The sequence below is a fragment of the Sciurus carolinensis genome, chromosome 9 (assembly GCF_902686445.1).
Source record: "Sciurus carolinensis chromosome 9, mSciCar1.2, whole genome shotgun sequence".
Lineage (NCBI taxonomy): Eukaryota > Metazoa > Chordata > Mammalia > Rodentia > Sciuridae > Sciurus > Sciurus carolinensis.
Window position 1 is genome coordinate 94,838,158 of NC_062221.1, and position 17,330 is coordinate 94,855,487.

Sequence of the window (17,330 nt, forward strand, 5' to 3'; positions counted from 1 at the left end):
TATTGTTAATTTTGACTCTAAGATTGTGAACCATGGCCATGGTCAGTCTAATTAGTAAATTTAAGAAATTGAAGGTGACGGATACAGAGCCTGCAGGTTTAAAACCCCAATCTCCATGGAGAACATGTGAAAGGATTATACAAGGGAAATTTCCCAAATATAAGAAGGGAACGGACGTAGCCGTCCCACTAAGTAATCCAGAGACTCTGGAGCCCATATTGGCTCGGGCAGATAGGAAAGAAATCCCGGGAATCTTGTGTAAGGTTATAGATGATATACATAGTGATAGAATGAAAGGAAAGAGGCTAGTGAAAGAGGCAATACAGAATGCAAAAAACCCCGCTTTGCTTGAACAGCTAACAAAAGTAGCCCACCCGGTATCGGTAACCAAAACAAGCACCCCTAACCGTTCCTGGGTGGGCCAAGAAACTGTTGAGACTCGCGACCTCAACAGACAAGAAATAACCCAAGCCCGTGCTGACTTCTCCCAAGGGGGGAGATCAGATGCGGAATACATGTTCCACCTATATTTTAATGGTGGACGGCACTTACATCTCACTAACCAAGAAATACAGGCAGTGGCTTTAACCCTAGAAAACCCAGCCCTGCACGAAGCTCTTACTGTAGTATTGGAAAGCGTTGTGGGGACTTACTCTGTATGGTCCTGGGTGGCTATGGCTTGGAGATATGCATTCCCTTTCCTGGACTACTCTCAATTTGAGGGGGGTACAACCTGGAGGAACCCAGAGGAAGGGATCAAAATTCTAAAGAAACTTGGGGTATTACAGTGCATATATGATGAGCACACAGATCACCCTCTAAAAACTCCCCTGACTAACAGTGTGAGAAGGTTAATTTTGAAGGGGGCCCCAAGCTCACTACAATTTATACTCCAGACCTCTATGCCAAGCTACCAGACTCTATTTGACCTTTATCAATACCTTAAAGATTGCAGAGACTTGCACACCCAACCTAAATTGTCTTTTCCAGTTCTCTCTAGACCAGGACCCCTGCGGCCCTTTAACCTCCGAAGCCAGGGACACCTCCTTAGGGACACTCCTCATTTTCAACGTCCCAGGTATAACCAACGTCCCAGGTATGATCAAAGACGCTTTCCACCCAGAAAAAGATTTCAATTCAGAAATCTTACTGCTATAAGAAACCGTAGACCCTTTGTGGATATCCGTCTGGCAAAAAACGGGCCAAGGGCGCCGATCCCTGGCCAGGAGCGGCGCCCCAACCCCCACTTTGCCCAGACTGCACGCCCTCCCAACAGGAATGGGAGGAAGCGGTGGCCCTTACCAGGGCCGCGACCTCAGCAAAATTCACCTTTGCAACGCAACCAGTTGCAACCCCGCTCTTAGAACCAGATAATCGCCCTTACATATATTTGCAGGGCTATTATAACAGCATCCCATTTGCTGCCTCCTTCCTTATTGACACAGGAAGTCGTTACTATTATTGACCATGCTCTTCTTCCCTCCGCCCGCTCAGACGCCTTTATGTTAATTCAAGGCATCTCTGGTGCCCAGGTGAAAGCAATGGTCATAGATGTAACCTTCCTTTGCTATGAGACCCCCGTACCTTGCCAGGTACTTACCTTTGACTCACCAGCTAATGTTCTTGGTATGGATGCTTTACCTACCCTTTTTGGTGCCTATTTGCCTTTAAAAAATGTCAAATGTTTGGCTTCCTCCATTATGCCTTCTGTAACTATTGAACCCGTAGTGCTGCCCCCTATCCCTCCCTCCTTCACGGCTCAATATCCTTTAAAGGGGGGCCATGAAGAAGTCACGGCAACCTTACAAACCTTAATAGAACGTGGCATCATAGAAAGAACTTCTTCATTTAACTATAACAGCCCTATCTGGCCTGTTAGGAAACCTAACGGCTCCTGGCGTTTTACGGTAGATTATAGAAATATCAACAAACTTTCCCCACCTATGCCAGGACAATTGCCGGACGTGGAAGCTATTTTTAACTCTATTAGAGAATTTGCTCCCACTATCTTTGTCACCATTGATCTGACGGATATGTTCTTTGCTATTCCATTGGCTGAAGAATCCAGGGATATTACCACTTTCACATGGGACGCCCAGCAGTACAGGTTTACTCGATTACCCCAGGGTTATAGGAATAGTCCTATTATAGCACACAATGCCCTTCAAACTTGCATTCCTTGGTCTTCTCTCCCTACGAATGTTAAGTTGTTTTCTTATGTTGATGATATTTTGCTTTGTGCTCACTCTGCAGCAGACGCCTCCACTGCCAAGGAGACCCTTATCAAAGCCTTGCAGTCGGCTGGCTGGGCTGTTAATCCTGATAAGGTCCATGGCCCTGCTGAACAAGTTAAGTTCCTAGGTGTTTTATGGTCAACCACTGGTCCCACAGTGCCCCCTCCTGTCTTAGACAAATTATTAGCTTTACCGGCCCCTACCAACAAATCCGAAGCCCAACACTTGATTGGAATGTTTGGGTACTGGAGACATCATATCCCTTATTTACAAGTCATCCTGCAGCCAATTTATAAGGTTACTAGGAAAGCCTCTGACTTTTGTTGGGATATTCCCCAAAAGACTGCCTTTGACCAAGCTAAGGAATACATCTCTTTGTACTCTCAATTGTTTGTCCCACAACAGGGGGATACCATTGTCTTAGACATATTATTTCTAAATGGATATGGCTCATGGGGCGTGTATGCTAAATCCACCGGTGTAACCAGACCTGTTGGCTTCTATTGCAAACGATTCCCCTTCTCCCCTAACAAATATTCTCTTTTTGAAAAATATGTTTGGACTCTGACGGTGGCCTTACAACATTTTACCTTCGAACTTCATCACAGGGACATCTTAATACGTACTCCTGTTCCCATTTTGGACTGGATCAAGATGCCCGACACTATGTTACAAGGTTTACCTATGGAACCTAAAGTCCTTACATGGAAATGGTTCCTCCAAAATCTGTTAGCTGATTCCACCACCCGTAGTTCTCAGTCTGCTGGCAGACTCACAGAGCTGCTGGCCACTTCTCCTATGGCCGCCCCCCCGAATTTGCCTCCGGAGCGTTCTTTAAAGCCCATTGGTCGTTGGGGTGCTTCCACTCCCTCCACAACTAATGTATGGTACACAGACGGTTCTGCTACCGTCCGCAATGGCACTACCTTTTGGAAGGCCGCCGCTTACCGCCTCTCTGATGGCTGCGTCCTCTCGGACCAGGGGACGGATAGCTCCGCTCAAATAGCTGAATTATGTGCTGTACTTCTTGCAGTTAGGCACTGCACTGCTGAAGGACATAAGGTAATTCATATATTTTCTGATTCTTGGTCAGTTTGCAATGGCATAGCCATATGGTCTGCCAAATGGATGTTGACTGATTTTTGTATCAACGGAAAACCTGTTTGGGGACAAGAATGGTGGAAGGAACTTGCCAACTCTCATATGACTATCCTGGTGACCCATGTGGATGCACATACGGGTAAAACCGATGTGCACTCCTCTATGAATGAGGTTGTTGATAAGCTAGCTAAAACCATGACTTTGAAATTGGTTAATACGGCCCCCTGGACTTCTGAAAGTACAGGAGACCTCAAAGTAAAAATTAAGAGGAAACCTAATTGGACATGTGTTTCCCCTAAAACAACTACCCTGCCAGTTTCGCCTACCGAATTAACTAAGTTACATGTGGCACTTGGCCACACAGGCACTCATGCCCTTTACCGATGGTGCTCCACCCGTAACATTAAAGCCTCTTGGCAGGCATGCAAGCACGCGATTAGGCGCTGCACTTCCTGCCCCAATATGCTTCAACGCTTCAGGCGCAACCCCCCAGCATCTACGAGTACCCCAAACCACTTCAACCATACGGTCCAAATTGATTTTATTGGACCCTTACGTAACAAACACTTTGTATGTACTATGGTTGATACTTCTACTGGCCTGGGGACAGCTATTGAGGCTGCTAAAGCTAACCAAGGCGCCACCATTTTCGCACTATGGAACTGGGTAAGCCATTTTGGCACTCCCATTATCATTGAGTCTGATCAAGGCACCCACTTCACTGGCGCACAGGTACAAAAACTAGCTTTGGAATTAGACATACAATGGAACTTCCACCTCTCCTATAACCCCACCGCGTCGGGCTTTGTGGAACGTTTTAATGGCTTATTAAAACAAAAGCTGGAAGCCCTTAAAGATTATCCCTTCCATATTGCCATCCGCATAGCTTTATATGAACTTAACAACAGATGTAGACTACATAGAAACTCTCCGTTTGCGGAAGTATTCACCAAAGACTTTTCTTCCTACCCCAGCGAACTTTCAACCGCCCCGGCCATACCTTCTAAGGTTGTTCACAAGGACCGAAAAGACTCCTCTCTAAAGGTACGGGACATTGTTGCTTCTGGACCTGGAAATTCCTATTGGACTTCTGGATCTAAAGGAGAACTCTCCCTGGTAAAGGCCAGGGACATTACTCCTGTGGAATGCAGCCTCATCTGGTCTTGCTGCGAGTGATCCAGTTGTTCATCTTCCTCGCTTGTGGATACACCATACTCGCCCTTGCTGGACACTTCACTTTTTGTAGCAGCCGCAATTGCGCCTACGACAACACCACTTGCGATGATCATGTACGCTATTGGTCTTGTTTGGCAATCGTCAACCTTACCTTCTGCGTTTTGCCGTAATCCGTATGTACTCACCTATATTCTACTTTGCCTTTGCCTCTACGATACCTCCGATGCTAATAGTGACCCTCTAAATTCCACCCCTGGCTCTCCTGTCAGTGCTACTAGCAACCCTCCCACTACCCGATGGTACCTTAAGGATATCAAATCCTGGAACATTACCCATGCCCAACATTTCAGACACCTAGTCTCTTCCTATCTTAATCTCCATTCTAATTCTTCTATCGTACCTCACTTCTGGCTCTCTCAACCCTTTTTAAATAACTATACTGCCGCCCAACAACTATTCTGGACTAAATATGCCTTTTGTAATAACAGACTTAGACACATTACTCAGGACTTCGTGTTACCATGTGAGGAATACTATAAGGCTAATGTTACAGGTCTTTTTAGCCCTGTCTGGCATGCCACTGATACTGACACAGGTTGGGATGACTCTAACATCCTTGAAGGGAATCCCCTTCGCTGTCATCGTATGGAGCTTGTTAGAACTACTTGGGCCCACTCTCCTCATTATATCTACCATTTTCAACAATTAGGTTTACAATATTTCCCTATTTCTGTTAGGTTTGAGGAATCTAATATAACTATCCAATATGCTTTCGATAACGAACCCCCCTTCACCTGCAGGGATGCTACCCAATTGTCTTTGGTAGCACGTATGTTTTCCCTGTGGGAGGAGGAAGGTCCAATAACTGATTATTCCCCTTGGTATGATGACTATGCAAATGCGTATGACGATGAATATGAGAGTACGGAACCTACTCCAACGACTCCTGCAACTACGTCAGTATCTCCTACCATTTCCCAGCTCACCACAACCACTGCCAACACAAAACCTTATAATCTATGTAAGACAGGAACTAGAGTCCAATATTGCAAACCTTCCTTTCGATGGCCCCCTCTTATACCCGAACCTTTTGGTACTGTTTGTCCAATTAACATCTCTGCTCTCTTTGAGAAACTCAATTTACCTTATAATGCCTTTCATGATGTCAACCTTCTTAAAGACAAAACCAACAAGGCTAAAGTCACTTGTGTAGCTGACTTCCCTAACTTGCCGATCTTTGGTAGATTTGAAACACTTAATGCTTTCAGCCCTTACGTAGTAAAGAATATTTCTTTTCCCCCTATTGATAAATGGTGGGACATAATGGCCCTAGGCACACAAACATGGAGATATCCCCTGGTCATCACTGATCCTGTTCCCCAACCTTTTGCAAATTTATTGAACTCTGCCCCTCAGGCAACTTCTTTCCCTAGGGGACTTTCACCGTTTCAAGTAACTTGCTTGCGCTCCGTCTTTGCCACTATGATTTTCGCCTCAAACGGAACGGCCGAAATGGGCTGGTTCTGCTTCCGCATTCCCCCATTACCTAAAGGTTCTGCTTCTGTCTATATCCAAGGTTTGAAAGACAAGTTTAAATTGTTGGACATAGTCGTACCATCTTCTCGCTATGTCCAAAGGCTCTTCAACCTCACTGGCATAGTATACGCTGGCAACAACACCAATAATGTGGTTTTGTTTGCTGAATATACTGACCTTCACATATACAATAGAACCAGACATGCACAACCTGACCACTTCTCGTATTTTTCTTCTCCTACAGAACAGAATGTTTCTACCCCTTTTTTTCTTAGACGCATGATATGGGAATGGAGGAACGGCTCTGAACCTTTACCTAATGCTATGCCCATTTGGAACTTAACCCATATTTACCTCTTTAATAGTTCCAACTATAACGCTTCAAACCCTGCACAGGCACTATCCCCTTATTATTCTAGCCCTACTGTCCCAGTTTTTATCCTCACTGATTATTCTTCCAAACTCAATGTTTCCCTATATAGACCCGATGCCTATATGAGACCTAGCCTCAGAGGTGCACAAACTGGTGGATCTGAATCTAGACCTTTCCCTGAGTTCTTTCCTGTCCTCAACCTCTCTGATCCTTATATTTCTGATAATATTCATAGGCTACACCTGCCCTGCTTGCCCCCGATACACGCCAATGCTTATAACGATACCTTGGGATTCCCCTTTATCCCTAAAACTGGTCTTTACCGCTGCCATTGGTCCCCCATTGGTCAGAAAAATCTTTATGCCACTCATAGGTCTATATATTATAACCACTCTGTTTATGATGTACCCATGAATATATACAATGCTTCTGTTATAAACTCTTCTTACTATCCAGAACGCTCCACTCTAAGCAGGCTTGACCCTGCGGTCACTATCATCAATTATGCTTATCCTGCTATCCAGGAGATTACTTTACATATTGATCAAAATCCTTTCCCTAATACACCATATATGTACCCCCACTATGGGTGCTCCAATAAATCAATCACTGACTCTATTGTTAGGTATAATGTTGAGGCCGCTGACAACCATTCTGTTCTGTATCCTGGTGGCTCACGGCTGGCATGGATTTCTCCCGCTGGCCGCGACCCCGTAAAATTGGCTACCTTCCTTACTACTTTTACATGCTGGCACCCGGAAAGAATAACCGTTGGTATGTTTATGACATGGTGTCCCATACTATCCTCAAGAACAACACTGACTTAGTAGATAATTTCAGATACTCTGATGTCTATGAAGTAAAATTGGATCATAAAATGTGCTATAGATCTCTAGGCTTAGAACCTTGCTTGATCCACAGAGGAGGTTTTAACTCCTCCTATTCCTGGATCACTGCTCACTTCCCTCGCTCCGCTATCTTCCCACCTTGGAACCCTATGATCTCACAGACTGCTCCTATGTATATGCCTCTTACTTATGCCCCCATACGTGTTCTTATTCAACCCGTCGTTACTCCCATCCATCTTGTTTTGGACCTTGCGGAGATCTCATCTAATCTGGACCCCTGCGCACTCTCTACTCCTGCTGTCCTCCCTGATCTCTATTACAACCTCCAGGGAACTAAATCTATGCGCCACCCGCTACAGGCCATGGCTATTGGTGCCTTCCTGGCAGGAACCACAATAGGCTCTCTCATCGCTGGCGCTATGACAGCGGAACTCAGAGCTGAACTCACCTCTGTCAAATCCTTGGTAGATCAGCACTCCAGGATTTTGCATGGTGTTTCCAGAAACCTACATACTATGAGTGCCTTACTCGATAAGTTACAAGCTGAATACCACATCCTTCATTCTGAACTGCGCTCCTTACAACAATCATACGCTGTCACCACTAATATGCTCACCTCTGCCGTTAGCCATCTACAAACTCAGCAAGAGTGCCATCATGTTGAAGCCCTTCTTCGTGCATCCTTTATGGATTTAAGGTCTTTGTTCCTTACAGGCATTGGCCAGGAGACCAGCTCTATGGTCACTATTTTAGATCCTACCCACGAGAGTTATTGTGACAATGGAAAATGTTCTCTACACCTTTGGGAAATATCTACCTCCCAGGCTATCGTGGCTTACAAAACCAAACCAACCCCACGCTACGTTGATGGTACATGGTTGATGCCCTTGGAATCTATGTATTGGGCTACCTTCAATAACCTCAATTGGTTTATTCCTGAATCTTCATTATGGAAATTCGGGAAAAATACAGCCATTTCCTTTGAATTGATTAAGGACGTACCACCTACTACTGATGTCTCGGTACATCTCCCGACCTCGTCTATATCTGACTTGGGAAATTATAGGATCCTCACCTGCCACTCTGGCAATTATTCGGTACAACGCTGGCATAATGCTTCCTTCAATGACTTTGTCGACTTGAACCCCGGCTGTCACCTACACTCCAATGTGATGATGGTCCGCCACATACCTTTGGACAAAACTGCGCTCACCCACGTGGCATACATCTCCAACCACACCTTTGGACTTAATGCCTTTTTCAAGACTCCTGCGTACGCTGATAAATTGGAAGCTACAGTACAATCTTCTCTTCAGGCCATGAATAACCTTTTTGCACAAAACGAAAAAGTTTACAGGGCTTATGATAAAGCCATCTCCAAGGACATTAATCAACTCAGCCATTCCACCGCTCACATACAAGCACTGGTGGAACATTCTTTGTTGACCCCTAGGCATATTTTCCAGGATAGTCACAAGGATTGCACCATCTTTGGATTTTTCCGCCGATTGGTTGCTGCTGACTTTACCTGTATTACCAGATGGAATCCTTGGCACTGGATAAAACAGACTATTTCTCTGCTTGTCTTTATTATTGGTGCTCTCATCATACTCAAACTACTTCTGTTTACCTGCAGACGTATCTCCGCAGAACAACATGCCAAGATTACCAAGCTACAACTCTACCACCCACCGCACCACCTCCCAGCAGAGGCGTAGACGCTCTCATCACAGAAGATTCCGTCCTAGACGCAGAGTGGACCAACTGGAAACCTCCCACGCATCTCTCTGCACTTTGTGCATTTCCTTCCATGTACATGACTTCTTTATCATTGCGGCCCTTCGCACTTATACTCCTGAGTCACTTCATACCCTGGTCTGCCTCGCTAAATCCCTAACTCCTCGTTTATTACCTTGCACCATTTGTTCATATACATTGCCATCTCTGGTCCGCTTCCAACCATACACATTTCCCACACCTCCCTCATTACCTTCTTTATTGACACATTTATGGACTCATAGGAACCCTGATAACTTTTTAATGAAAGACTATCTTTTCAACAAACACCCATATCATAATCAGGCCTTATTGGGCTTACTCACGGCCATTCTTAGATCTCCTACTACTAAACACATTGATGCTTGTGCTTGGTTTGCAAGCATTGATCTCTTATATCCTTCTTCACTCCATGATTACCTTACCCCCAGTACCCTGCGCACACTACCCACTTTGGAATTCTTATGCTGGAAGGCTGTGTTACAACCCTATTTATTCCGCTTATGGAAATATGTCTATTTACACTATACTGCCCCTCCTCTCCTTTCTCTCCATGACTACCGTATACCTAGCTTTTCTGACTCCTGCTTTTCCCTACTTTAGGTTTTTCTTCGCCTTTATGTACTAACCTCTGGCTATGGACCACCTCTTCCGGCGATATGTAATCGGCCGGCCTCGCCGCGCAGATTCTACTTACATCTGCATAGATGGCTCAGTCTTTGACCTGAACAAGCTCCCAACATTGCTCCAACCACCTGCATCTCACTCCTCCTTCATGATGGACTACTACAACCAGATACTTCCTGAATACGTGCTTCATTTGCCCGGACACGAAGATCTTCTCCGGAGACTCCTGAAGTACTGTTATGTTGGAGACCTTGTTACCCTCAGTGGAGCGGCGACTCCCCTTTTGGGGAACCCACCGCTCCAGGGGACGGACTGATTGGAGCATATAATTGGACATGAGTGACTCCATGCTGCCAGACCAATCTGACTGTGTAATTTTTCTTTTCTCTCTGTCCTTCCTTCCTTTCTGTGTGAGCCATACTGATATGCTAATTAGGAAACCCTAAGGTGTGCAGTGATATGCTAATGAGTGAACCCTAAGGTTTTACAGTATGATAAGGAATGTGTGCTGTGCCAAAAAAACTATGTGTGCTCAGATAGTTATGCAAATTATGTAACCCTAAGGTTTTAGAGTGTGATAAAGTGTGTGCTGTGGTTTTTGCTGATTTTAAAAATGTATAAAAACCCAACGTTGTAACTGGACCGGTGGCAGTCCTCCTTGCTTGCCTCCCGGAGCATGACTGCCCCGTCGGTACCAGCCACCATTGGTCATTGCCTTGCCATCCTCCGAGACTGTTTTGCTGTATGAGAGAACCGCCAATAAAGAGCTACACGTTGGACCCAACTTCTTGGTAAGAGTCAATTCTTGTTTCCTCTGATCTGTACCTCAGGTGAAGGTTCCTAGGTGCACTTCAAGAAGAAGACGCGAGCCGGGTGCTCGCGTCATTATGGCACAGAGAAAACTTTCCCATTTCAAAAGGAAGGACAGACACTTAGAAAGAAGGGATGGGACCAAAGCAAGACCTAAACCCAGCCAGGCAAACATTTCCTAGCTCCACGTCTGGCATCTGGGACAAATGTGATTTCTCAGGGGCTTAGGTAGCCCTGCTCCTTTGACCTGGTCGATTGCAAGTCTTGTGACCTGTCATTTAGTCTCATGTGGCTCTTTTCCTGACTGGTAGCTTTCCTTAGCAGATGATACATCTGCAGGACCTTTCAGATTCCTGAGATACCTTCAAGGTACCTTTTCTATTATCTCTGTACAGAGCACCAGCCTCACTGTAGTGGCAGTAATATCTTCAGCAACCACATCTTACTTGGCCCCAGCTTTACATGTGATTTTCTGGCAAAACTGCAGGTTTTAAAATTCTTTGTTCTCTGCTTTCTGTTTCCGATTTTCATGGTAAACCTGGCTAAAACTCAACAGCAATACCCATGCCACTGCCTGAATGCTATTCTGCCTTGACTTTTCCTCTGCCACATCAATTAGTCCATCACCTTTAAATTCACCTTCACACAAAGCAGCAGGGTATGGGCAAAATGAAGACAAGCTCTTCAGCTAGATGAAATATGAATGACCCCTAGTCCAAATCCCAATAGAATCCTCTCTACCCAGTGAGTACAGTCTTTACTGTCCTCATGCCTATCAGTAATTTTGTCTTCCAAGTTTTCATCAGAATCACCCATCAAGTTCTGCTTGCAACATTCTAGGCCTTCTCTAACCTGCATCTCCAAACTCCTCCCACAAATGAGTTCAAAAACATTTTGAACCCCACTGTCAGGTTAGTCATAGAAACAACACCACTTCTCAGAACAAATTTATGTGTTAATCAGGTTTTTGCTGGGTTGACTAAAATACCTGAAAAGAATATCTTAGAGGAAGAAAAGTTTATTTTGAAATCATAGTTTCAGAGTTTTATCCCTGAGGTGAAGTGGAACATCACAGCAGAAAGGCAAGGCAAAGTATCACAGCTTGGTACTTGATGGATAGGAAGTAAGGGCAAAAGATCACAGGGACGATGATCCCTTTGAGAATACAGCCCCAGTGATCTATGTCCTCCAGTCATGCCCCTCCTGCCTAAAATTACCACCTACTTTGTCCATTGAAATAGGATTGACTGATTAGGTCAAAGCACTTCCAATTCAATCATCATTTCACCTCTGAATATTCTTTAACTAACACAGGAGCTTTTGGGGCCCACTTCACATGCAAACCATAACAAAACACAAAGCATATTTCTAGAATGTAAAATAAACCAAAGTAGCCAGATTCCAGGTAAATTCTAGCAATTGGATTCATGGATACAAACTAGTTTTACAGATGAGTACTTTAAATTCTTGATTAAAACTGACTTTAATTTTCTAAACTTGCACTTGAATGGTAGTAACTGCATGGTCACTAACTTACCAGTTTCTCACCCTACGTTTGTTACTAGTTCACAAACCTTAAGGTAAAAATTTAACTAATGCTCCATTCCTACCAGTTTCAAAATATACTGGAATATTGCTTGTGAATATTACATGGGACTACTGTGCGACGATTTCAGAATTCTAAATTTTATGGAACCATTATATTGAACCAGCTTTCACCCTTTATGTGAATTTAAGTGGTACTGTGGTACCTGGCAGTTTTGTTAACATAGATTTGTTCCATTGGTAAGAGAAACTTCTTGTGACAACATTAATTCAAGACAATGGTGGCATTCAGGCAACTATTTTCCTTTCAGAAGCAACAACTGCAAAAATGGAACACTGGATTGAATTTTAAAAGGTGGGCTTTAGTTGAGCTCACACTTTTCTACACATGAACATGATATAACTTTAGAATTTTCTCCAGTCTTCCTAGAAATTGCTAAGCAAAATCGAATTTTAAAAGTTAGTACTTGCCAAACTCCAAAAACCCCAACCAATTTAAGCCTGGAGAGTGTTGCATCATCCCAATGCAACTGTATGTTTTATTACACACACCAAAAAAATCTGCAGGGCTAATTAGAGCATTTCTTCTTAATGGAATTTATTTTATATCTATTATACCACACAATATATTTTAAATACTGATATATAAATGTTAATACTTCTTTTACCTAGATTTCACTGAGAAAACTTTTTGAAAGTGCATCATTTGCTTTATGCTGAGGGTATCAGAATTTAAGAATACATATGTGTACTTCCTTGTTGCAGCAATTGGAATTAAGAGAATAAAAATCTCAGAGACTCGGGGCGATCCAAGATGGCGGCCTAGAGGGAGACTGCACCCCCGGTCGCTCCAGAACCCAGGAGTTAAGAAGGGGAGGCATTGAGAGACTCGGACTGAAGTGGAGCCACGGGTGAGTCTGCCCACTGGGTAAAGCTCGGCCCTGGTGGCAGGCCCAGATAGAGGTGGCTTATCGGAGCCGGGCAGGGCAGCTAGAGTCATCCACAGGCAGTCCTGCGCACTCCGGCGGTGGGCCCCGCCCACACAGCCAGCTTCTCCAGGTTCTCGGAACGGAACTGGCCCGCTAGTGAGAGCCTGTCTGAACAGAGCACGCTCCGAGTCCCGGAGCCCCTGCAGTGCAGTGTACTCCTGCAAAGAACCAGCGGAGAGCCTCGATCTGCAATCAGCCTCAGGGATAAGGGCAGGGCAGCCGGAGACCTCTTCAGGCGGCTCTGCCCACTCCGGCTGCGGGCTCTCTTCACGGGGCGATCCAAGATGGCGGCCTAGAGGGAGACTGCACCCCCGGTCGCTCCAGAACCCAGGAGTTAAGAAGGGGAGGCATTGAGAGACTCGGACTGAAGTGGAGCCACGGGTGAGTCTGCCCACTGGGTAAAGCTCGGCCCGGGTGGCAGGCCCAGATAGAGGTGGCTTAGCAGAGCCGGGCAGGGCAGCTTGAGTCTTCCCAAGGTAGTCTTCCACACTCCGGCAGTGGGCTCTTCCCACACGGCCAGCTGCACGGTGCAGGCCCACAGTGAGAGCATTTCCGCACAGAGCCAGTTCCAAAACGTGGAACCAGTAGGGGGCTAGGGGCAGTATTCTTCGAATGAGCTGCTTTATCAGATTCCTCCAAGACATCAGGCTACTGAAGGCTGGGAGGTGATACACTGGAAATCTACTGGGACACTATAAGCCAATAGTGGAAAACTGCAATATCTCAGGGTCCCACTGACAACTGACCATTATGAGAAAACAAGGGAAGAAAATGTCCCAAACAAACCTAGATACTACATCAATAAAACCCAATGACAGCAGAGCAGAAGAAATGTCAGAAAGGGAGTTCAGAATGTACGTAATTAAAACGATCAGGGAAGCTAATGAGGAGATGAAAGAGCAAATGCAGGCATTGAAGGAGGAGATGAAAGAGCAAATGCAGGCATTAAATGATCGCACCAATCAACAGTTAAAAGACCAAATATGGGAAGCAAGAGATCATTTCAATAAAGAGTTAGAGATATTGAAAAAAAACCAAACTGAAATCCTTGAAATGAAGGAAACAATAAACCAAGTTAAAAACTCCATAGAAAGCATAACCAATAGGATAGAACACCTGGAAGACAGAACCTCAGACATTGAAGACAAAATATTTAACCTTGAAAACAAAGTGGAACAAACAGAGAAGATGGTAAGAAATCATGAACAGAATCTCCAAGAACTATGGGATATCATGAAAAGGCCAAATTTGAGAATTATTGGGATTGAGGAAGGCTTAGAGAAACAAACCAAAGGAATGAACAATCTATTCAATGAAATAATAACAGAAAATTTCCCAAATCTGAAGAACGAAATGGAAAACCAAGTACAAGAGGCTTATAGAACTCCAAACATACAAAATTACAACAGACCCACACCAAGGCACATTATTATGAAAATACCTAACATACAAAATAAAGACAGAATTTTAAAGGCCACGAGAGAAAAGAATCAAATTACATTCAGAGGGAAACCAATAAGAATATCAGCAGATTTTTCAATCCAGACCCTAAAAGCTAGAAGGGCCTGGAACAACATATACCAAGCCCTGAAAGAAAATGGATGCCAACCAAGAATCTTATACCCAGCAAAACTTACCTTCAAATTTGACGATGAAATAAGATCCTTCCGTGATAAACAAAAGCTAAAGGAATTTACAAAAAGAAAGCCAGCATTACAGAACATTCTCAGCAAAATATTCCATGAGGAAGAGATGAAAAACAACGATGCAAATCAGCAACAGGAGGCGCTAGCCTAAAGGAATAGCCAAATAAAGGAGAAACCAAATCATGTCAAAAACAAATATGAGTCAATTGACTGGGAATACAAATCATATCACAATAATAACCCTGAATGTTAATGGCCTGAATTCATCAATCAAAAGACACAGACTGGCAGATTGGATTAAAAAGAAAAATCCAACAATATGCTGCCTGCAAGAGACACATCTCATAGAAAGAGACACCCATAGACTAAAGGTGAAAGGATGGGGAAAAACATACCATGCACACGGACACAGCAAAAAAGCTGGAGTATCCATCCTCATCTCAGATAATGTGGACTTCAAACCAAAACTAGTCAGAAGGGATAAAGAAGGACACTACATGCTGCTTAAGGGAAGCATAAATCAGCAAGACATAACAATCATAAATATCTATGCCCCGAACATTGGCTCATCCACATACGTCAAACAAATCCTTCTCAATTCCAGAAATCAAATAGACCACAACACAATAATACTAGGCGATTTTAACACACCTCTCTCACCACTGGATAGATCGTCCAAACAAAAATTGAATAAAGAAACTATAGATCTCAACAACACAATCAGCAATTTAGACTTAACGGACATATATAGAATATACCATCCAACAAAGAATGAATACACTTTCTTCTCAGCAGCACATGGATCCTTCTCTAAAATAGACCATATTTTATGCCACAAAGCTACTGTTAGTAAATACAAGAAGATAGAGATACTACCTTGCACTCTATCAGATCATAATGGATTGAAATTAGAAATAAATGACAGAATAAAAAACAGAAACTTCTCCAATACCTGGAGACTAAATAATACACTATTATATGATGAATGGATAACAGAAGACATCAGGAGGGAAATAAAAAAATTCTTAGAAGTAAACGAGAACAAAGACACATCATATCAAAATCTCTGGGACACTATGAAAGCAGTACTTAGAGGAAGATTTATTTCATGGGGTGCATTCAAAAAAGAAGTAGAAATCAACAAATAAACGAGTTAACACTACAGCTCAAAGCACTAGAAAAAGAAGAGCAGACCAATACCAAAAGTAGTAGAAGACAGGAAATAGTTAAAATCAGAGCCGAAATCAACGAAATCGAAACAAAAGAAACAATCGGAAAAATTAATAAAATAAATAGTTGGTTCTTTGAAAAAATAAATAAAATTGATAAACCCTTAGCCACACTAACAAAGAGAAAGAGGGAGAAAACTCAAATTACTAAAATTCGGAATGAACAAGGAAACATCACAACAGACACGAGTGAAATACAAAACATAATTAGAAGCTATTTCGAAAATCTATACTCCAACAAAACAGAAAACCTTGAAGACATCAACAAATTTCTAGAGACATATGAACTACCTAAACTGAACGAGGAGGACATACACAACTTAAATAAACCAATTTCAAGCAATGAAATAGAAGAGGTCATCAAAAGCCTACCAACAAAGAAAAGTCCAGGACCAGATGGGTTCTCAGCCGAGTTCTATAAAACCTTTAAAGAAGAGCTCATTCCAATACTCCTCAAACTATTCCATGAAATAGAAGAGGAGGGAACCCTACCAAACTCGTTCTATGAAGCCAATATCACCCTGATACCTAAACCAGACAGAGACACATCAAGGAAAGAAAATTTCAGACCAATATCCTTAATGAACATCGATGCAAAAATTCTCAACAAAATTTTAGCAAATCGCATACAAATATATATTAAAAAGATAGTGCACCACGATCAAGTGGGTTTTATCCCAGGGATGCAAGGTTGGTTCAACATTCGGAAATCAATAAATGTCATTCACCATATCAACAGACTTAAAGTTAAGAATCACATGATTATTTCAATAGATGCAGAAAAAGCATTTGATAAAATACAGCATCCCTTCATGCTCAAAACACTAGAAAAAATTGGGGTAATGGGAACATTCCTAAACATTATAAAGGCCATCTACGCTAAGCCCATGGCTAATATCATTCTAAATGGTGAAAAACTGAAAGCGTTCCCCCTAAAAACTGGAACAAGGCAGGGATGCCCTCTTTCACCGCTTCTATTCAACATCGTCCTTGAGACTCTAGCCAGAGCAATCAGACAAACCAAAGAAATTAAAGGGATACGAATAGGAAAAGAAGAACTCAAACTATCCCTGTTCGCTGATGACATGATTATATATTTAGAGGAACCTGGAAATTCCACCAGAAAACTTTTAGAACTCATCAGTGAATTCAGTAAAGTAGCAGGTTACAAGATCAATGCTCATAAATCCAATGCATTTTTATACATAAGTGATGAATCTTCAGAAAGAGAAATTAGGAAAACTACTCCATTCACAATAGCATCGAAAAAAATAAAATACTTGGGAATCAATCTCACAAAAGAGGTGAAAGACCTCTACAATGAGAACTACAGAACACTAAAGAAAGAAATTCAAGAAAACCTTAGAAGATGGAAAGATCTCCCATGTTCCTGGATAGGCAGAATTAATATCGTCAAAATGGCTATACTACCTAAAGTTC